The sequence below is a fragment of the Ambystoma mexicanum genome, chromosome 5p (assembly GCF_040938575.1).
Source record: "Ambystoma mexicanum isolate Mex_15411 chromosome 5p, UKY_AmexF1_1, whole genome shotgun sequence".
Lineage (NCBI taxonomy): Eukaryota > Metazoa > Chordata > Amphibia > Caudata > Ambystomatidae > Ambystoma > Ambystoma mexicanum.
This window is the reverse complement of record NC_090930.1, coordinates 829185116-829207859: the sequence shown is the minus strand read 5'-3', so window position 1 is coordinate 829207859 and position 22744 is coordinate 829185116.

Genomic DNA, 22744 nt, shown 5'->3' with positions numbered 1-22744 from the left:
CAGAGTTTAGCCGCCTTCACCGGGAAGCTGTTGCCACCAATCTTAGTGGATTTGAATCTGGGTACCACAAGACAGTTGGCATTTATAGGTCTAGTGGTTCTGGAGGATGATCTTCTCAACAGTTTGTCGATTAGATAGCTAGGGGGCGCATATGTAATGCTTTGTGAGTTAAAGATGCGATTTTAAGCTGTATCTTGTCTTGTGTGGATAGCCATTTGTATTGACGTCTAATGGGGGTCATATGCACTCTTTTGTTAATGCCTAATGCTGCTCTGAGGGCATTGTTTTGTAAGATTTGGAGTTTATGGATGTTAGTTTTGTTGGTGCCGCAGTAGAGGGCATTGCAACAATCTAGTCTTGATAATATTAGCGCTCTGGCCGAAATAACACAGTTGTCATTTGACAAGAAGGGCTTGCCCACTCTTATCAATTTGCAAGTGTGTGATGTAGTGGAGGCCAGGGACTTCACTTGTCTATTGAAGGACATAGTAGCATCCAGATAGAATCCCAAGGTTTTTACTTCCTTAGAGACTTTGATTATATTGCAGTCAATGATAAAGGAGGAGTATGCCTGACCTAGCTTAGTGATATTGGAAGGGGTGCCTAGAATTATCAACTCCGTCTTGTCATCATTCAGGCAGAGGCCATGGGTGGCCATCCATGCCTGAATGATAAGGTAGATTCTATTCACTATCGCCACATCCTTGTCATGATCCCCAGAAAGCGGGAAGAGAATCTGTGAATCATATGCATAGTTAGTGTGGGTGATACCCAGAAGGTCCAGATCGTCGAATCGGGGCTTGGTGAATATGTTGTAGAGGGTAGGTGACACGCAGGAGCCCTGAGGCACTCCACAGGTGATTGAGGACGGATCAGCTTCTGCTGACGGGGCGAACACTCTTATTGTTCTATTACTCAGGAAAGATTCTATCACCAAATCAAATGCCGCTGAGAGGTCTAATAATAGGATAAGGGCAGTTTATTCACTGTCTCTCAACTCATCGATTTGGGTTTTTAGGTTGATCAGTGCTGGTTCCGTCCCATGTAGTGGTCGGAACCCTGATTGTCTAACACCTAAGAGATTCTGGAGCTCAAGGTATTTTTGTATCTGCACGTAGGCAGATAGGACCCTAGATTATTTTGTCCATTGTGATTGGGTTGGCACCAACCCCATGCATACTTTTCCACTTTGCTTAGCAGCACACAGAATGGTCGGCCAGATGCAAGGTGCCCCTAAGTTACCCAGCCTTCCTCCAGTCATTGTTACAATCAATCATCAGTTTTGTAGCCATGTGTCAATTATTTCACTGTGGTTGGCCTCGAGATTGCATCTTCTGTCTGGAAAAGTTCTGATATCTTCGCCTGGCCTTGTGCCATGCGTAGGTGTGAGCTCTTGTTTTCGTCCGGCTCAGCTGGTCACGTGGTTCAGACACCATGAATTTGCCTCTTTTCCATCAATTTGTGTATTTGATTCTCGTTTCACCCACCACATGCCTTTGTCTTCTTATCTCGACCTTTCAGAGGCAGGATATTCTGTTCTTAGTTTCAATTAAATGTAGCTACTGTTCGGCTCTTCTATTGGTACGACGTTGGCTTTCCTGACACGAGTTGCCTCTGCTGAGTTTCGTTTCAACCGTCTCTTCTCGTTTCTGCTAAATATGAAGCTTTTCTCGTGTGGCCTTTAGTAACCTAGGTTGATTCTGTTTCTTGTGCAAAGTGGAAATATACTTATAATAAGGTGCTTCGTTTGAGGTAGATTATGTATAGTGGCGCTTGCCGCACTATTCTTCTACCAAGCATAGCAAGCCGCACTGTTTTCTTAGCTTTCTTGTGGTTCCAAGCATATGTACACGTGTAAACTGGCCAAATATCTTTGCCATGCTTACAGCTCAAGCTTCATACATTTTGACATCGTCCTTTCACTTTGGGTTGACGATATCCTTGTTCATTGTGCTTTGTCTATTTGCGTCCTTCTCTGGTAGTGATTTCTCCTATATGTGAGTCAGTCTGGGTTCTCGTGACGTCACCATTCGTCTTCCATTAAGACCTTTTTGGTTTCTTCAGGAACTGTACTCAGACGATCTTCATTCCGTTTCATTTGTTGATATGGTTTTCTCAATGGATACCTTACTGTCCATGGTTTCCTTGGTATTGGTAATTCAATAGGGGCTGTTCTTCTAATAGGTACTGGGCAGAGCCCCACTGCGGCCCTCTGCTGGTTTATTTCTCATCATACATCACATATCATATTTCAGTGTGAACGTTCCTGGTACTTCAAAATGGACGGTTGGAGTGCAGGCTTTATTTGGGACCTCCTCTACACTGCCCCCTCTGGGCGATTCATCGACCACTTTCACTTCCTTCTTTGGATCCATCTTCTTTGATTCCTCTGTGTTAATTTTTACTTCATTGTCTGGGTCCATTCATTCTTCATCTTCTGGCTCTATACATGATGGTCTGAAGAAATGTCTCTTTGGGGTCCATATCTTTTATTACTCCTTTTAAACTTCCTGCAGTTCTCACGTGTACGTCCTTGTTCCATGTCATCAGTTGACATTGGCCCTCATTACGACCCAGGCGGTAAGGGGTTTACGCCGGCGTAAACTTCGCCGACCCTTACCGCCTGAGTACGAGTTCCCGTAGCGCCATGGTGATTTTAACGCCTGCTTTTTGCAGGCGTTAAAATCCATGGCGCTAAGGGACCTTGTTGTTAATTACGCCACCGTAATTTACGGTGGCGTAATTAACGCCTTCCCCACTCCCATTATGCCCTATGGGGCAAAAATGGGAATGGGGAAGGGTAAATGGGGATTGGGGACTTACCGCCCCGCCAAGGTCGGAATGGGGCGGTAAGTCCACCAACCACCATGGCGGAGTTGGCAACTTAGCGCCATGGACCATGGTGCAAATAGCACCATGGTTCTCCGCCAAGGTCGTAATGAGGGCCATTGTCCATTTGGGCTGCAGTAAACCCATCTTCCCACATAATTTTAATGCTTCCTGGGATAGAGAAACTTTGTTCCCTTAGGTGCATGAATGCTAGATTTCACAAAGTTTCCTCATCAGTCAGGTCTTTGGGCCTCTATCCTGGCTTGAAATCAATCATGATCTTCATCCCTATGGCTTTCTTCGCAGTTTTCTGGCACTGAGAGATTATTATCTTGATAACACAGAATCCTATCAATATCATCACTAGCAGGGCTCCCAGGAACTTCAATGCATCTGCCATCCATTGTGGAACCCATGAGAACAGTGATCCAAACCAACTGTCATCATCAACTTCGTCAGTTTCATCAATCATCGGATTCTGTAGTTTTGTCAGCATACCTATGGCTTCTGTTAGAGTTCTATTTTCCTCATCGTGAGAAGGTATAAATGTGCAACATGATTCTCCAATTTTTGCACAAGCACCTCCATCCATAGCTGTGATCATGTCAAGTACATATCTGTTCTGGAGAGTCATCAGTCGGATGGCTCTTAACTCCTCCTTGATTGTATTGAATCCCTTTATGGTTGTGTTGATGGTTTGAAGTAACTCCCATCTGGTTATCTGCAACTATTTAGTATTTGCTCCAAATTGGAATCTTGGCATGAAGATTGTCACGAACACTGACGAGGTGAGGCTAAACAGTCTGTGCTCATATGGAATTGCATGAAAAGCTTCTTCAGATTTGGCAGAAAAGTAATAATCCCTCTTCAGTCGGGTCATCAGTTCCACAGATCTCTTCTTCCGCAGGTGAGCATCTGCTTTAGGGAAGCTGTCAATATTCAAGTCACTTTTCGGGATCACCAAAGCCGGAACGTGGACATTCACTATTGTGCATATACCTCCCCAGTTTCTCGGCAATCTGATGTATGCTTTGGATCCACATGCCCAGTAATGATCCATAATTACTGCAGTTCCATGCACCATTCCTGGAGCATCAAAAACTCGTTCACAAGTTCTGATTGTCACCCATTTTTCCTGAAGCAGAATTTTGGGCTTTGCAGTGGCACAATCTGCAAGGGTCCTCCTCTGTCTTCGACCCATGTCAGCAGTTTTGCAAGCTTTGGCCATAATGGCTTGCATCCATTTCGCACTATGTTGATGGTAGGCTTGTATTGACCCATGACCACCCATGCTCTGCATATCACTACTCTTGTCTCCCATTCGTCCGGTGAAAGCACTGCTCCCCAAATCTACATTTGGCCTCTGTTCTTCCAACTTTGAGCCTCTTTTGGGGTTGTTCCATGGACATTTAGTTTCTGATTCACTTCTCTTCTGATTTCTGCTCCTTTAACTCAAGGCTTCTCGTATCTGATCACAATGTGTTTTGTTTTTCCAATGTTTCTTGTCTTTATGTCCTGGACATAATCGTCTTCATTTGGATCGGGTGCTTCAGTTGCCCATTTCAGTGAGGCATCACTACCCATGAACTGGCCTCTGGTCTTGCACAGTGCTACATGCGAAAGACCGTCTGGTGTCTGGACATGAATTTCTACAACTACGAAGATCTTGGACTTCCCCATGCTGTACGGTAGGAGTGCACAAACAAAGCATTCCCCTTCTGAACTTCGTCTTCCAACTCCTTTCATATGCTGCTACCAAATGTTGTTTCCCAAATGTGCTGTGCTGTCCAAGTAATCGTTTTGTTAATTGTTGTCTCTGTGCATGCTTCTCTTGATTCTTAAGGCTTTCATTTACTTCGCTATGACTACATCCCTGAATGCATCTGTATGGATCCTTTGTGCTGGAGGATTCTCAGGTATCCCGGTCCATGATGCAGGCCTTCTCATCTGCGCCATTTGAGTAGACAAAAGTCTGGTAGCTCTTCACTCATATATCTTTTTCTTTCTGGTTAGAAATGCCCATATCCACGCTGGTACTTGTCCTGTAATTGGCTGTATTGTGGAGCTTGTACTTGTCCCTTTCACTGGAGCATATGGGTTTGTCCATGCTGTCTCTGCTGGTCAATTCTCTAACTCCTCTTGTCTCTTCAGGGGTTCAGCTTTTTCCTTTTGTCTTTTCACTTTGCTTGTAGTGGGATTTCTCATAGTAGGCAGTCTTTTCTTCTCCCATGCTTGGGATTGTGGTTCTGCAGTCATTGACACTAGGCCAGGTGTATGTGCATTCAATGTTTGCATGCATGTGGTTGTCAGTAACCTTTTCACCTTCATACTTGCCGACCCTGTCTCCAGCTTTTCGATTTGCTTGTTACCACAAGTGTGTGTGTGTCATTGCTAATCACATCCATCTCAAGTTCATCCATTCCACGATCAGATCTTCTAGGGACTGGGATGACTATGTAAGGTCTTGGTACTTTCGTAGGTTTCATGCATGCATCATTAGGTGGGTGCACTGGAATCGGAATGCTTTGTGCACCAATAATAGTAAATGTTCGTCAATGATAGTAAAATAATGATGAATATAATACATAAATACATTATGCATTTGTAGGTCAGGCGGCAGCATTTACTTCCAGAAAAATGTGGACGTCTTTCCTCCTGCAGGAGGATGAGGTTGCTGCTCTGGATCCCCATCTCGATCATTCGCCAAAATGTTAACTTTTAATATAATCCTTTAAACAATATGGCCTTTCGGAGTCTGTGTGTGAGTTGCAGGTGTTACACAATTGTCCCCCCTCGTTTGAATAATGAATTGCCTATTATCTCGGGATACAGTTCTCTTACTAGGCTATGGGAAGTGTCAAAATCAAGCAATAATTCAGCAAGTCTCTTCACTGTGCATGTTGAAAATATGTCAGCTCCCAGTCTATGCCCTGATCTGCTTCATTCCCGAAGACATATTGTGTCCTTGTTAATATACAATGAGAAATGGAATCTCTGGCAATGCTCTCTCTCGATCTGTCCATCAATATTCCATGCAAGAGCATGCCCATCTGTGTAGAATTAGCTGGGTCTCTAATGTTAGGACTTCAACATCTACAGGTCTCCCCACTAGCTCTGGAAAATCTGTGATTAACCGGAAGAAGACATTGCTGGCCAACCTACTGTCTTCTGGTGACAGGGACATTTGTCCTGTCTTGCTGAGGTCCGGGACTGTGTGCTTTCACTTTACTGTGAACAGTGTTTGCACTCTCCGTTTGCGTGGCTTGCAACTAAGATCACAATGCTGTTGAGGATTATGCTCAGATGTTCTGTATTTGCTGGATCTCGAAGAAAGGTCAATACATCTGTCGTTCTCCCGACAAGATTTGGACAGTCTTCGATTAGGCGAAAGAATTATACGTTGATAAACTCATTTACTTCCCTCTCTGCTTGGGACATTTGGCATTTCCTTGCTGGACTCTGGAAGTAGGAGGAACTGCTCGGCAATCACAGTAAGCAATATCTTTATAATCTTTTCGTTTTTAGGATCTTGAACTTATGAGCCTCCTCAACAGTGACTGGTACGATCTTAGCACTAGATCGAAGTATGTCACCACGTTGGTTATGTTGCGGGACAACATAAGTGATTCCGAACAAAGTCTCTGTGTGGAAGGAATCTGGGTATGCATTTTCTTCCAATTTATTTGTCCTTGATCAAAATTTGGCATATTATTTTTTAATCCAGGCTTCAGTGTGCTTCAATCCAAAGTTCAAAGTTAACAGACTATGTTGTGGTTTATAAATGCAGTTTTCTTCTTCACTCTGCAACTAGGATGCACAGAGTGTCCAGTTTATCTGACCTTATCCTCTTTTTTGCTCAGAGGAATGTCCAAAATGAAACCACAACTATCTCACAAAAGTTCTTTGTCTTTACTATGCTGCTGCTCATGCATCCTTCTTCTTCATCATGGATCTCGTCTGCACGTGCTGTGTTTCTTTTCCCCGTCGTTCGTAGTCTCCTCGCGCTGGGATGCAGCAGGGGGCCTTCTCCGCTATATGGTTTGATGTCACCCAGGAAGATCCAAGCTCTCCTTACTTGTAGTTTCATTGCAGAGGGGATGCAGTCTTCCACTATAAAGGGACCGTTAAAACCTTGGTTCGTCCCACCTTTTTTTCGTATGGTTCTTTACCAGGACGGTATCTCCAGGAAAAACGGATGGAACACAAAGCCCTTGAGCTGTGCCTGAAGTAGTATCTCCTTCTGTGTTCCGTGCTGCCCTGCACCCTTTTCGTTGCCGCTGCAGCTGGTCTGAAATTACAGTAAGGCAAGATGTCATGCAATTCAGGTAATTTTGCATTTCAGACCCTAACATTTCTCCTGTTGACTGGGCATCACATCTAGCTCTGTCTCGAGGGGTCATGGGAGTGTGCATTCTTCTTCCTGTAGCTATTTCATGTGGCGTAAGATGATGGTCAGAACCGGGTTGATTCCTGAGTGCATACAGTGCCAAAGGACGGCAGTGCAACCATCCCTTTCTTAGAGTAAGCTTCAACTTGGCTATCCTCTCCTTTAATAGGCTGTTGAGCTTCTCACATAATCCGTTACCTTGTGGGTGGTGCGCCGACGAGAAATTGTGCTTTATACCAAGCAGCAAGCTAATCTGTTCAAAAACCTTGTTATCTGATCTCATGACGTCACATACCCACCACCTGGGAAATACCTCTCTTACTAAAAATGTGGCCGCACAGGTAGAGTCTGGGTGTGTACATGGACCTGCCTCTATCCATCTAGAGAATGGACACACCACAACAATTAGGTATCTATACCCGTTACATACTTGAATCATGTCGACGTAATTGACATGCAAGTGCTGAAAAGGCGCATTTGGCCTTGGGATCACTCCTCTCATTACTTTTAATGTGTGCCCAGCTGTGAATTGTTGGCAGATAATGCAGTTCACTATAAAAAATGCAACGTGCTCAGTTAAGTTCGGTATGAACCAGTCTTCTGCGAGCGTTGCTGCTAGATTCTCTTTTGACATGTGTGCAGGAGAGTGTAACTGTGCCAGCACTAATTTTAATAGGGCTATAGATATTACTGGTTTACCAGTGCTGTCTTGTCGTCACTGCTTTCAGAGGGATTTAAAGAACACCCTAACTGTTTCCATAAGTTTTTTTCCACCTGTGGTGCTTCCTCTTGGAGTTCCATCAACTGTGTTTGTCCCAGATTAATATAGCTTTCAGGTGCAACCTGTGCAACCATAATTTTCTCATTTGTGTGGGTGCCTTCCACTTCCTTGATCTTCTCACTCTTGGATGCCATACGTTTGGCTTCCGTGTCTGCTGCTTGATTTCTGCGTGAGATAAAATCTGTCCCTTTCGTGTGGGCGGCGCATTTCACGACTGCTATGCCCACTGGGAGCCGTAGTGCCTTGATCAGCCTGTCCAATAAGGCTACGTGCTGCACTGGCATGCCATCCGCTCGGAGGTAGCCCCTCCTTTTCCAGCGCGCTAGGCCTGCATGCACTGTCGACGTCACATAGGCGGAGTCATTGTACACAGTTACATGCTGGTTTGCGTGATTCTCAATGGCGAGTATCAACGCCAATAATTCTGCAGCCTGTGCTGAATAATGAAATGGTATTCATGCACTAAGGAGTACTCAAAATTCTCCATTGGCGGTGTGTTGCATTAGAGCGACGCCTGTATATTTGCCCATTGCTTTGATCGATTCTCGAAAGAACCACCAATGAAGATACTTTCTCCTTCTGCCAATGCATTTTCTTTCACTCTGGGAATTTCATCATAGAATTCTTCATAATTTGCACAGTCATGTATTGGTTCTCCTTCAGTGACTGGCTCTGCTATGAACATAGCAGGGTTCACTATCTTAGAACCGCTATTTTAATCAATGGATTTGATATGATCACTTCATAAGCAGAAGCTCTCTGAGATGTTAGTGTGCCCTTTGGTTTCTCTAGAATAGCAAATAGCGAGTGCTCGACGTACAAAGTCATGGAGCATCCCATTACAATGGTAGTAGCCTTTTCAATGGCGAACGCTGCGGTAGCTAAACTTTGTTCACACTGGAAATGGTCTCTCATCACTGGATCCAAATTTCCACTATAATATGCCTGGGGCTTATACCCAATGTAGTTCTGTGCGTAAGTACTGTCGTCATAATGCCGCCATTTGTGTGCGAGAACAGGTAAAAATCCTCTGCATAATTGGGGATTCCTAAAACTGGTGCTGTGCACATTGCTTTTTTGAGTTCAGCAAATCCTTCCTCCATGGTCTGAGACCATTCAATCTTTTTCTTTGTCACTTGTGCCTTCTTTAGGGCCTGAAGCAAAAGCCTGGTCTAAGAGCTGTAGTCGAAGACCCATGCCCAGACATAATTTCACAGGCCTAAGAAACTCTGCACTTGCTTTACCGTGTGTGGCTTGGCTGTGTTTAGTATGGCTTCAGCTCTTTCTGGGGTAACTTTTTTCCCCTTGTGTGAGATCAGCTGACCTATATATAGCACTTTTTGTTGACAATATTGTAGCTTTTCTTTGTCAACCTTATATCCTTTTTCAGCCAATATGGTCAATAGCTGAACAGAATCATGTCTGCATTGCTGCCCTGTCATGCTGCAAATTAAGATGTCATCCACATATTGCAGGACAACACTTTCGAATGCAATATTGCTTAGGTCTATCTGCAGGACTCTATTAAAGATAGAAGGAGACTCACAGTACCCCTGGGGTAGCCTCGTGCTTTTCAGACACATATGTCTGAACAAGAATGACATCAGATCTTGTGAGTCACGGTGCAATGGGATTGAGGAAAATGCATTTTTCAAGTCAATCACCGTGAAATATTTTGCATCAACGGATATATTACATAGAATTGTAGCCGTGTTAGGAACTCGGCCTCAACAATATCATTTATTGGGTGTAAATCCTGAATTAAATGCCAAGACCCTCCCTTTGATATTTTGATAGGGTAAACTGCAGTATTGCATGATGACTCTGACATCACTAAGATGCCCTGCTCCATCATAGCCGAAATTGTCTTAAAAATCCCTTCATCTGTCTCCCTGGACATGGGTTATTGCCATGCTTTTGGTAAAATTGCTCCTGGCTTCAGTTTGATTTTCATTTCTCCGACTCCTTTCAATAAGCCTACATCATAGGGGCCTGTAGTCCATACTGAGACAGGCACCTGGGCCATGTCATCATCAAAATATTTGGGACGGTTCTGTGCTAACATCATTCTCTAAGGCACTTCTCTTTTGATCATTCTCACCCAAAAGGTGAGGCTCACTTTAACTGCTGTCTCTCCCATATCTGCTTGCTCATCAAACAGATCATCATCAGTGACGTCAGTCAATCGGTATCCTTCTTCAATGGCGATTACTGTGCATCATTGTCGGCCTTCATCATCATAACCATCAACCAAAGCCATTTTCTCTCGTACTGCAGCTGTGTGTATCACTAAGAGAAATACTTGTCACTTTTCCTCGTGCATAGGTGTTCTTGGCCTGAATAGAAATTCATCTGGATTTTGTATGTAAGGCCTGGCAGCCATGCCATTAGCACACGTATTCCATACGCGAATATTTTGGGCTCTAATGGTACAGCCCTCATGGCTGTATGTCCTGCGTATGCTCCAATCATTCCGTATACGTTTGAATAGTGCATTCCTGGAGTTCAACATACTATGCTCTCCTCCGTGAAGGAGATTGTCATATTTAACTTCGTCATTAGATCTCGACCCAAAATGTTTACTGGGGTTTGTCGTGAATATAATAGATGCACATTCATTTCACATTATCCTATAGAGACTGGAAGTGCGTTTGTAAAGGGAACACGACTTGTAGCTCCTGTGAAACTCTGAGTATTTATGGCATCGCCGGACAAGGAAAACTTACCTTCACGTATACACGAACGTGTTGCACCCGTGTCAACGAGGAAGGAATATTCTTTATCCCCTATAACGACATCCACCCTTGGTTCCCGGTGAGGGTCTGGTGTCACTGATAGGATAGAACACATCAGGGTTCTCAGTGAGCTGTCCTAGTCCATATATAATTTTGTCCCACCTTATGCAAATAGACTTCCCCCATCACCAGTATTATTCCTTATTCCAGGGTTCGCAGCCTGTCCAGTACTCACGGTCTGTGACAGTTGCGTAGGCGACTGTTGAGACTGTCCTTGTGGAAAACTCATAAAATTCTGAGGTTGTGAGTTTTGCTGTGCTCCTGGCATTTGCTGTTGCACTGTGTGATTCTGTACAACTCCCTGCTGTGCAAACACAGGTGGTTTCACCATGCCTGCTCCTATTCCTTTGCCGTTTTGCATCATGCCTTGATTTCTGCATGTGTGCGCTAAATGCCCTGTCATCCCACACAACCAATATACTGGCGGTGGTCAGATCATTGCCCATTTGACATATTTTGTTTGCCATTTTGCATATTTTGAAAACCTCCTTGATTATTCTGGAAACCTCCCTGATTATTCTGCCATCCTCTTCCTTTAAATCCTCTTCCCTTGGGGTAAAACCCCATACTTCCCTGATTATTCTGCTGTGGATTATTGGCTTGTTGCATGTTTGAGCTGTCTGTGCTAGTTATCATTGCTCCTTCAAGAGCATATTTTGATAATTTCGTCTGCACTAATTTTGCCTCGTCACCCTTTCGTGCAGCTTCTTTTTGTGATTCTTTTCCTGCAGCAGCCTGCAATAGTGTGCGATGGTCAACTGTATTTCTGACCATGGCTTGGCCTCGATTCCTACCAATTTCTTAATCTGTTTCTGTTCCGGCTCTGGTAGCCCTTGGAACAATATATGGTAGAACACGGGTATAGATTTCCCCCAAGATTCATGAGTCTCAAGTACCCACACGTCTTGAAAATTCTTTATATAAAGTAACGGATCTTCCGACTCCTTCATTTTATGTGTCATGATAGCTCCCATGTCGGAAGTATCTGTCTATAGCACTCGTAGTGCTTTACAAACCGCGCTCTGCAATTGTTAAATGGAGCTCCGTCATGCGCGGCATTAACTGTGGTCACACCAGGGTAGCCTGCCCGTGTCCACACATCGTCTTCTCTTTCACCAAGTATGGCGATTAAGAGACCCTTAATATTCCCTATAGCTAACGTGCTCCCTCCCGTCATTATTTCTAGCTTGTGTATCCATTTTCCGGCTCCCGATGTCAACATTGGAAGCTTGTTTTTCAGGTTTTCTCGATCCATGTGGGGCCATGGAATATACTGTGGTCTCGCCCCTCCTTTCTTGAGCAACGGAAATCGGGATGCATAGCCCTCTCTCTCTTCTCTCATTGTTCTCCTGTCTATGGCAGGGGTAATATTTCTGCATCGTCGCCTGCCTTGCAATGTCCTAAGCTGGCTCACATGGGGTGGTGGAGACACCCCCCTCTGACCGTGAGATACTTCTTTGTGTCGGTCTGACTGTGCGGCTGATTCTGATTCCCTCAGGGCAGACCCACTAGAATCTGACCATCTTATCCCTTTCCCTCCTGGGAATCGTCTTCCGCATCTCCTCTCTTCCTCCTTTTCCTCACGCTACTTCCTTTCGGTGTCAGACATTGTCTGCCCCCAACTCGTGCAACTTTTTGTGTCCTCTTTGTTCTTGCTTATTTCCAGTCTATCTATGGACAGTTCTCTATTCCCACTACTTCGGGAGACATCCTCAGAGTCGTAAAGCCAAATGCTCTCCAGGCACTCATCTTCCCCCACCCCTTGGGGTACTTGTTCTATCCCCATTTCATCATATATTCTATCAATCGTTTCTCCGATGCTTCTGGTGTCAAAGTTATCCTCAATATTCGCCCTAGACCTACCTGGTACTGAATCATACTCAGGAAAGAATTCTTCTATATCTTCCCAATCTACTACTGGCTCCGGTTTTTTAACCTCTCTTTCCAGATATTCAAGATTGTGTGCTCTCTGTCTTCGCTTATGTTCTACATCATTATCAAATTCTCTGCGCTTCCTCGCCTCTTCTCTGACCCTATCTTCTTCCTCTTTCTTTGCGTCTCTTCGTTCATTTGCCCTTCGGATTTCCTCATCCCTTCATCTCTTTATTCTTTTCTCTCATACTCTTTGTTCTCCTCTAACCTTCACTGATCCTGTCTGTCTTGATCATTGGCTTCTCTCTGTTTACGATCAAAATGCCTTTCTTGTTCTTCACGATATAACTGTTCTCGTCTCTGTCTATCTTTTTTCCTTATTCTCTTGTCTCTTAATCCTTTTTCTTTTTCCTTCTCCTTCCGCTGCACATCATCTAATCTCGCCTTTCGTTTTGCGTCATCATGCCTTTGCCATCGAGTTTCAATAAAATCTGCCCTCCCATCCATTTGTCTTGTGCGAGTGCTATCTCATCAGTTCTGTGCTCGCTTCTTTTCCATCTTTTACCTTCTCTCTCCTTGTCGAGAGATGTACTTGCCTGTGTCTGGCCTCTTCTCTCGACATCGCATCTCTCCTTGTCCCTTGGGACTTTATCTCTATCCTTATCTTGATTTGCATCACTACTTTGCGTGGGTAACTCATACGCTGATTTGCTATACCCCGTAGCTGCTGTAAGTTCCCTGAGCGGGTATAACCCTTCTTCCTTACTGTTTTCAATTTCCATTTCAGGCGGGGCGGGTGGCGCTGAGGGCGTCTCACACCCCTCTGTACATACATTAAGTATCCAGTCTGATGGCGGTTCCTCTTCCTTGTTTTGTTGATACATTTTCCACAATTCCAGACTAGCTAAGCGTTTCTCTAACTTTTTTCCCGTGGATGTGGCGTGCAAGTATGTTGTCATATGTTGCAAAATTGCTTTATATAATGACCCCTCCTGTGGCCAAGGCATAAACATTTTGTGGGCGGTTCCCCTAACCCACTCCGCACTGTATTTTTTCAGCTTAGGTGCATGTTTCGGCAACTGTTTGCACAGGTGTGCTAATGGAGATATGTCCTCCATGCTCAAATCTGTTTCCTTTCCCCTTATATAACACTTGTCAAAGCTTCACATGACTTAAACAATTTCAACAATATGAGCGAGCACCAATCACTGCAAGCTCCAATCCTGATTTTTACACAACATTTTATCTCTTCTATTTTACTCAATAAACATCAGGTTACCTTCTACAACCTGCCAAATATCTAAACGCACAGTTTTTATGCTCGTTCCTCGAAGGAAAACTTTTCCATCCTATGACATCACAACAATCAACACATAAGACAGACGTTAACTGACTAGACGAACTCCAGCTCGTCACATGTATCTCTGCCTCTAAAATGACCCCGACATGCAGTTTAAACTTTTCCCTTTCACGGCGTCTTTATTCGCTGTGGTGGCCTACTTGTTCCCCTTTATTTGGAACTCTGGATACAAGTTTCTTCTAGCCGCTTGTATAAAAAGCATAGGAATAAGGCGGATCCTCTCTCTTCTCGGTTGTCCTCCCCGCTACCCTCTCTCTTCTTAGGTGTCCTCCCCGGTATCTTCCCTTTGTCTACTTAATTATTCTTAAGTCATCATTCCCTTCCATATATATATATATATATACATATATATATTCTTCTCTACTTCTAACTATATTTTGTTTTTTCCCACCTCCCTCCGTTACCTTTTCCCTCACTTGTTCTAAGGCATGAACTTTTGGCAAAGCATTAGTTTTTTTCACTCACCTTTCGCATGTTTCCTCTGTGGATCCTCGGGATCACCACCTTCGTCATCGCGTTCTCTGGCTTTTCTCCCGCTCAGCTGCCCGTAGGAGTGGGAAGGGGTTATGTGGGTAACATGGGTCGCTTCAGACCTTGTTCTGCAGATTTTCACTTTTATTCTACCACTGTCTATGGGGAGCTTCATGGTCTACTCAGCCGAATGGCAAAGGACTCGTGATATTGCCGAGGACCTAGAGTTACTTTATGTCGACGGTCAATCGGTGTCTTATTCTACTGGATAATCGATAACCATCAATCTCTAGACCCCCAACTGGCCCATAGAGTTGGGGTTTGCTCAGAAGCACTTTAAGACAAGATAGCGGCACCCGTGTGATGGATTGGGGTGCAGATTTATTACTCCAACACCAATCAGTAAGGACAACTCAACGGTTTGGCAAAGGGAGTCTGTTTAATGACAAGTACAAAAAACGGGGAGTTATGAATATCAGCAATGCGGTGATCTTCCTTCTTGCTTCAACGCCAATGAACTTCATAAAAATCATGATATTTATGCTGAAAACTTGTCATCATTGACTCAAAAGTTGACATGCAATTCTATTGGTTCAGGAAAGGCAACTTCAATATAGGTACTATATCTGTATATGGTAACAGAGTGAGGGGATTGGGTAAACACTGTCAGGTGGGCATTTAAGCCCTTCCTTCAAAAAATGACTACTGCAGACGTCACTAAAAGTACGACACCCCATTGGTTCTACTAACTATAGGACCCTAGATTATTTGGTCCATATTGATTGGGTTGGCACCAACCCCATGCATACTTTCCAATTTGCTTAGCAGCACACAGAATGGTCAGCCAGGTGCGAGGTGCCCCTTAGTTACCTAGCCTTCCTCCAGTCATTGTTACAGTCAATCATCACTTTAGTAGCCATGTGTCAATTATTTCACTGTGGTTGGCCTCGAGACTGCATCTTCTGTCTAGAAAAGTTCTGATATCTTTGCCTGGCCTTGTGCCATGCGTAGGTGTGAGCTCTCGTTGTCTTCCAGCTCGGCTGGTCACGTGGTTCAGACACCATGAATTTGCCTCTTTTCCATCAATTTGTGTATTTGATTCTCGTTTCACCCACCACCTGCCTTCGTCTTCTTATCTCGACCTTTCAGAGGCAGGATATTCTGTTCTTAGTTTCAATTAAATGTAGCTACTGTTCGGCTCTTCTATTGGTACGACCTTGGCTTTCCTGGCACGAGTTGCTTCTGCTGAGTTTCGTTTCAGCCGTCTCTTCTCGTTTCCGCTAAATTTGAAGCTTTTCTCATGTGGCCTTTAGTAACCTGGGTTGATTCTGCTTCTTGTGCAAAGTGGAAATATACTTATAATAAGGTGCTTTGTTTGAGGTAGATTATGTATAGTGGCGCTTGCCGCACTATTCTTCTACTAAGCATAGCAAGCCGCACTGTTTTCTTAGCTTTCTTGCGGTTCCAAGCATATGTACATGTGTAAACGGGCCAAATATCTTTGCCATGCTTAGAGCTTAAGCTTCATACATTTTAACATCGTCCTTTCACAATATCCTTGATCATGGTGTTTCGTCTCTTTGCGTCCTTCTTTGGTCATCATTTCTTCTATATGTGAGTCAGTCTGGGTTCTCGTGATGTCACCATTGGTCTTCCATTAAGACCTTTTTGGTTTTTTCAGGGACTGTATTCAGACGATCTTCATTCCGTTTCATTTGTTGATATGGTTTTCTCAATGGATACCTTACTGTCCATGGTTTCCTTGGTATTGGTACTTCAATAGGTGCTGTTCTTCTAATAGCTACTGGGCAGATCCCTACTGCGGCTCTGTGCTGGTTTATTTGCTCATCATATGTCACATATTTCGGTGTGAACGTTCCTGGTACTTCAAAATGGACGGTTGGAGTGCAGGCTTTGTTTGGGACCTCCTCTACAATGTGAATTGGCAATTAGTTATGAATCGTCACACATCTAAATGGTATCTGTATTCCGATGTGTTTTGAATAATGAACTATTCTTCTTCAGGGAGATACCCTCTGGATTATCTATGGTTCAATAAAATAAATGTAGTATTCATTGAATTAGGAGAGTGTAGTCTCTAAAGTAATTTGAAATTAAATCAATTTTTGTTAATATATCATAATATATTTATGTATATAAAATGATGTCTTGGTAATAATGATAAGTGAATTGAACTTACCACAAAGTGAAATTACTTAAAGGAGCTTGGTGTAGAGTGTGGGAGGCCAGCCCCTACATTGGTGATTAAATATTGTATTTCATTTGAAATAAACCTATTTTTGTTAATATATTGTAATATATCTATGTATATAAAATAATGTCTTGGTAACAATGATAAGTGAATTGAATTTACCACAAAGTAAAATAACAGAAAAAGACTTAAGAATACTTATTAACTTAAAGGAAGAGCTCAGTGTAGAGTGCGGGAGACAAACCCCTACATTGGAGATTGCTGCAGTTATATGTAGATTGATAGATTATAGGGGAGGCTAGACCCCTGGATTCTCCTAGCACCATAGGTCAGTACAGTATTGAAGATTTCCTGACTAAAATCAATAAAATAGTAGAAACCTGAATGCACCTATCACACCAAAGAATCTGTTTTATATACCAGCTAGTGATGGCAGGCCTTATGATTAAAAAATCTGTCTAAAAAAAGAGCTAGATCTGTAGGGATCCCATGTCTAGACTAGCCCCATGCCTTAGGAATCGGCCTTTCATTGGCATATATGCCCTCCAAGCCCTGTGGCATTGGCTGTATATTTTCTAGGTAACCAAAACCCTCCCACGCACTGACTCATCTAGTTCCAGTAGAGCGGAGAGAATGCCACTTTTGCCCACCCAATTCAGGAGACCATCGAAGCAGCAGCAAGTGAACTAAGGTAAGTTTAAAAATAAAAGTGTTTGTATATGTTGGTGTGTTTTCCCCAGTTTGTGAGAAACTTCAGAGCATTGTGTCAGTGCCCATTCCTTTTAAGCAGAGCAGTGCTGTAGAGTGGCTAATGCGAGAGTACAGGATTCAGTGTCAGTCTGTTTCTCTAAAACTTCCTAAAGGTGTGGTGCCCCCTCCAGGCCAATGGAAAGTGCACTTTACTTTATGGGACGCTTTGAGGAATCCACACTCTACCTTTTATCTTCCTTGCTGTGCATCTCATCGACCTTCCTGTGAAAAGCCCTTTGCATGGAGTCTGCACAATTCAGAAACCGAACATATGTAGCAGCCTCATTAGAAAGTGAGTGGGTACCACCGATGGCCCATGTCTCTCTGTGCCATGTGAGAGTGGTATGAGTACTGATGGAGACTCTCTGGCACATTTCTGTCACAACGCCTGGGGATTCTGAGCAAACGTCACATGAGCAACGGAGGGCAAAGTCTTTCATGCTGTCAGCCCTCAACCTAGCATACCAAGAAAAGCAAAACGAGGGGCCGGAGTTTTCCAGGAATCCTGTTTCTGAACCACCTGTTCATGCCTCCCAAAAGCTCTAGAACTGCTCCCATGGTAAGGAATGGAGTCCAGAACAAGCCCATTTCTTGCCCTCCGTCAGCCTTTCTACACACTGGTAAACATGTATGTATTATAGAGGAAAGAAGGCAGAAACAGAGGAAGAGAATGAGCGAGAGAGAGAGAAAGTCAGATGGACATTAGAATTATTAAAACAATTTAATACCAGAGAGGTTTCTAAGCACAGACCCCAAAGACGTCAAAGAAAATGGCCGCCATGGAAAGGGAAAAGAGAGTGCGTTTTCCCTTTCCATGGCGGTCATCGGGAGCGGACGCTCTGGAAATAGAAGCGTTTCCAGCACTTCCGCTCCTGAAAAAAAAGAAGGTATGTGGGGTTGGGTGGGCGGAAGGGAGAGGAAAGGGAAAAAAAAACGAAAAAAACAAAAACGTACCTGGTCCCCGGCGGGGGACGATGGAAGTCTCCAGCCGTGTGGAGGCCTGGAGCGGGGATGGCCTCGCTCCGAGTCTTCACACGGCTGGAGGCTTTCATCGCCCCCCCCCCCCGGGGACCAAGGCATAGAAGGTAAGTGGGTTGGGGAGGGCAGGGAGGTGGGAAGAGGGAAAAAAAAAACGTACCTGGGTCCCCGGCGGGGGACGATGGAAGTCTCCAGCCGTGTGGAGGCTCGGAGCAGGGATGGCCCTGCTTCGAGCCTCCTCATTGGCTGAGGGGCTTCCACGCCCCCCCCGCCAGGGACAAAGGCCGTGGAATCCCGACGGAGGGATTCCCGGCCTGGTAACGATTCTGCAAGGGCCAATCAGAATGGCTCTTTCATTCTGATTGCGCCCTCGCCGGGTACTAATGATCTATACTACCCGACATTATCAAAACGAGACTGAAAGTGGAAGCTGTCTGCAGAGGTGAGAGAGAGGAGTGAGACAGAGGCCATAGTGTGCTTTTAATGCGCTGTTATGTTTTTCATGCCTTTTCATGCACGTGTGTGCCTTGTCAAACCATTCATGTCAAAACGCAAAATCGTATGTCATGCTCTGTCACACGCTTCACCCAACATCAGCCTCCTCTGAATCGATTCTGGATGTTTTGTTATTTAGAACCATAGCAACTAGGAGCAATACAGTTTGCAGTCAGCGCAGTACAAATCACCAAATTACACCAAAACATGCCATTCAGGCCTTGTTACTACCTTAATGTAACATGTTGCACCATTTAAGGATACTTTATGCAATGTTGGGATATTTCTTGCTATGACTGTTCTTCCTAATGCAGGGCACAAACTAATGTATAGTGAATTGGCTAAGACCGCCCCTCTTAGTGCCCACAGACATCTCACAGATATGCCAACTGCAGCGTTACTCAGCCTTACATGGGTTAATGGTTACGGGTGTGCTAATTTGCAGGGCCCACTTAAGCACACTTAGGGCCTCATTACACGGATGGCGGTAAGGGTTTACCGGTACCGGTATTTTACTGGTACTGGTAAATCCTTACCGCCTTACTACGAGGTCCCTTTGCGGGTTGGGGAATATAACGCCTGCTTTTTGCAGGCGGTAAAAACCAACCCACAAAGGGACCAGGGAGCTAATTACGGTACCGCAATTTGCGGTACCGTAATTAGCGCCTTCCCCATTCCCATAGAGCCCTTTGGGGCAAAAATGGGAATGGGGAAGGGCAATGGTGGAAGGGGGAATTACCGCCCCGCCAACCTTGGAATAGGGCGGTAATTCCCCTTTCCACCAAGGCGGTGCCGGTATTTTACCGGCATGAACAATGGCGCTAATAGCGCAATGGTTCATCGCCATCCGTGTAATGAGGCCCTAAGTGAAGTCATGTGGAAAACTTAGTACATTTCATGAAGTTGCACAGTTTTTTTTGCAGGCACCATTCTATACTCACAAATGGGGTTTTGTGGGTGTTTAAGTGCACAGCTGTATGGGTGCGATAAATGATGCTACAGAGGTGCTGTGTTTTTGTCCACTGCAAACAGCTGTAAAGAAAGGAAATTCTACTAACGTGCATATCTCAAACCATGAAAGGGAGTGTAGAGAAATCTTACCACAGAATACTATTTACTGACATTCTTTTATAACAAACCAATTACTTCCTGGTCAAAAAAGGGTAATGTAGATGAGCATGCCATGCAACTGCATATGGAAGGTAAGGCAGTATACCACGCCCACTTCCTGTATTTCTGTCATGACTGCCGTGGGAGGGATGATAAGATACATTTTGTATCACAGAAGGGAGGGGGCTCCTACAATGGTAGGAAGTGGGGATGTAAGGGAAAACACAAGAATGCTTATATAGATTTTTTTTAAAGAACAAATCAAATTTTATTCTTCAGGTATATTCAGCACATATATTATTTGAGCACAGTCTCATCGTTTTGACTTAATCAAAGCAGTTTTTTAATTCCACAGTTGTTTACATAACGTATTTAGTAAAAATCACATACTTGATCACATCTTTGTTTACAGTATCAGACTAAATTAGGATGCACATAAATGGACATAATGTGTGAAGAGACACAAGACAAAGTGACAAACAAATGAAATCTAATAACAAGGAAAAAACGACCTTTATGGCCATCCTAATTTTGTGATTTACATTTTGCAATAATTTTTGGTAATTATATGTGCCTTACCGTGCATTGTCAGAGTTAATATTTGTTTTTGTATGTTTTATTTTAGTTAATTTTGATGAATAATAATTTTATTTTGTATTAATATATTATTTTGCAGAATTACTATTTTGTTATTCTTTTTTCATTTGGACTAATCTTGATTATTGATTCTGATACATATTAACAATATTGTGCATTCATATTTTAGTTTATGTTCATTTTTACTTTCTTATTTATTTATTTTTATTTTTTACATTTATAAAACGCACAAGGCAGCCCAAAGGCACTGTGACATCTTCTTATTTCTTATTAATCTTGATGATTCAATATGATCAATATTAATTAGATTTGTGTTAAATGATTTGCATTAATCTAGATTATTAACATTGAATCATATCAATGTTATCATTTTATTTTTGTATTAATACTATTTTGTCATTAAAAATAGAAATCTATTATTGGTTATTATTGGTTGCATTTTGCTCACTGGAGTGGTCATGGTTAAAGTAATCAGAAGGGAGAATGGCAGAGGAGAATAGTAACAGAATATGGAATTGAAAAATCAAAAGTGCAAAAGATAAAAATGAAATAGACCATTTTTAAATGTTTTACGTAGTGTGTATGTCCACAAAAACTGCTGCATTCAGTAATTTGGCAATTGTTGGCTTTCATGTACCCTTTGCTTTAGCCAAGTCCAGAAGCTAAGTCAAATCCCATGCAAGCATTTGTAATATATGTATAAGCAAATGCACAATGGAAACGTTCCTCACCATTTATATGAACAATGAATACTGGATACATTTGTTTTTTTCTATTCCATGCAGGTGGACCAAACAAACCAGATTCAATTTTCTGAGAAGCTGAAATGAAAAATAGCAGCTGATAAACTATTTAAGACAAGTAAGAAAGTGCTCACCTCCATGGGAAATATCAATGTGGCTCACCATAGGATCAAAAGAAAGAAGGCGCATTAACACCTAAACAGAGACTCATTGGCACTCGAATCGGATACCCCATCTAAAAACAACTCATGAACCTCAAATGTAAAATTAACAAATGTGCTATTGGATAATAATGCAATGTTTCTTTATACCCAGGCCTATTGCAAATGATGGTCAAACAATATATTTATAATACAAATTAGAATTTTAAAAATGTTTCAAGTTCCAAAATACAGAATTGTATTCACAAATAGTTTTTCTTATTCAGATACTAACATTTTAGAGATATGTTGAATCTTCAGTCCTAACAAGATCCAATGCATTTCGCATAATCAGTATTATATCCTTCTACAGGGGAACAAGAACTGTCTTCCTATAGTCACAAACAAATACTAAATTAGGCCTATATGCTATTCGAAGGTAAATTTAAGAACTTCAAAACACATAATTTATTTTTATTTATTTAATATGCCCAACACACATAATTCACACTGACCTGAAATCTTCTGAATTATAAGACTCCTATAGGAGTCACAGAGTGCTCTAGCTTTGTAATGAAACAACAGCATTATCTTAATCATTATTGATCTCACTAACTGTAGACATATTTAAACCAAAGCAAAATGTTAGCATACCCATCTCAATATGAAAATCATCAGTTGTCAAAAGCAAGCACAACTTCTCCCAAAATAGCGAACCTTGCAGTACTGTGAGAAACCTGAGGGTGTTCTCCCAAGTAGATCCCGGGAATCCCTTATTCAGGTGGCCACAGAAGAACGGGCCCTCTCTTATCCAAACCCTAGGGGTGAACGAGCGAGGGAGGATCACCTGGATAAGGGAACCCGGGGTTATGCTCAGGGGCATGCCCAAGGTGAGAGGCGATTCTATGCTAAGGAAGAAGGAGAGGCAAACGATATCCCTGAGGCTTTTGTGGGCTACAATACATCTGCCTCGCTTCATCCCATTAAATCTCTCCTGCCCAGATCCAATGATCCCTCCATTACAAAACCAATCCCCTAAGAGCTCAAACCCAGTTGTATCCAAAGATTATCCCAGAATCCCTGTTTTTCTGCATCCTACCTCAAAACTCCCGGACATTCTTTTCCACATCCCTCTGGTTATTCTTTCCCGAACAACCAGTCTACATGAACTAAACACTACGATTCCCACAATCCCACTGTTCCTTTCACGATAACAATCCCAGT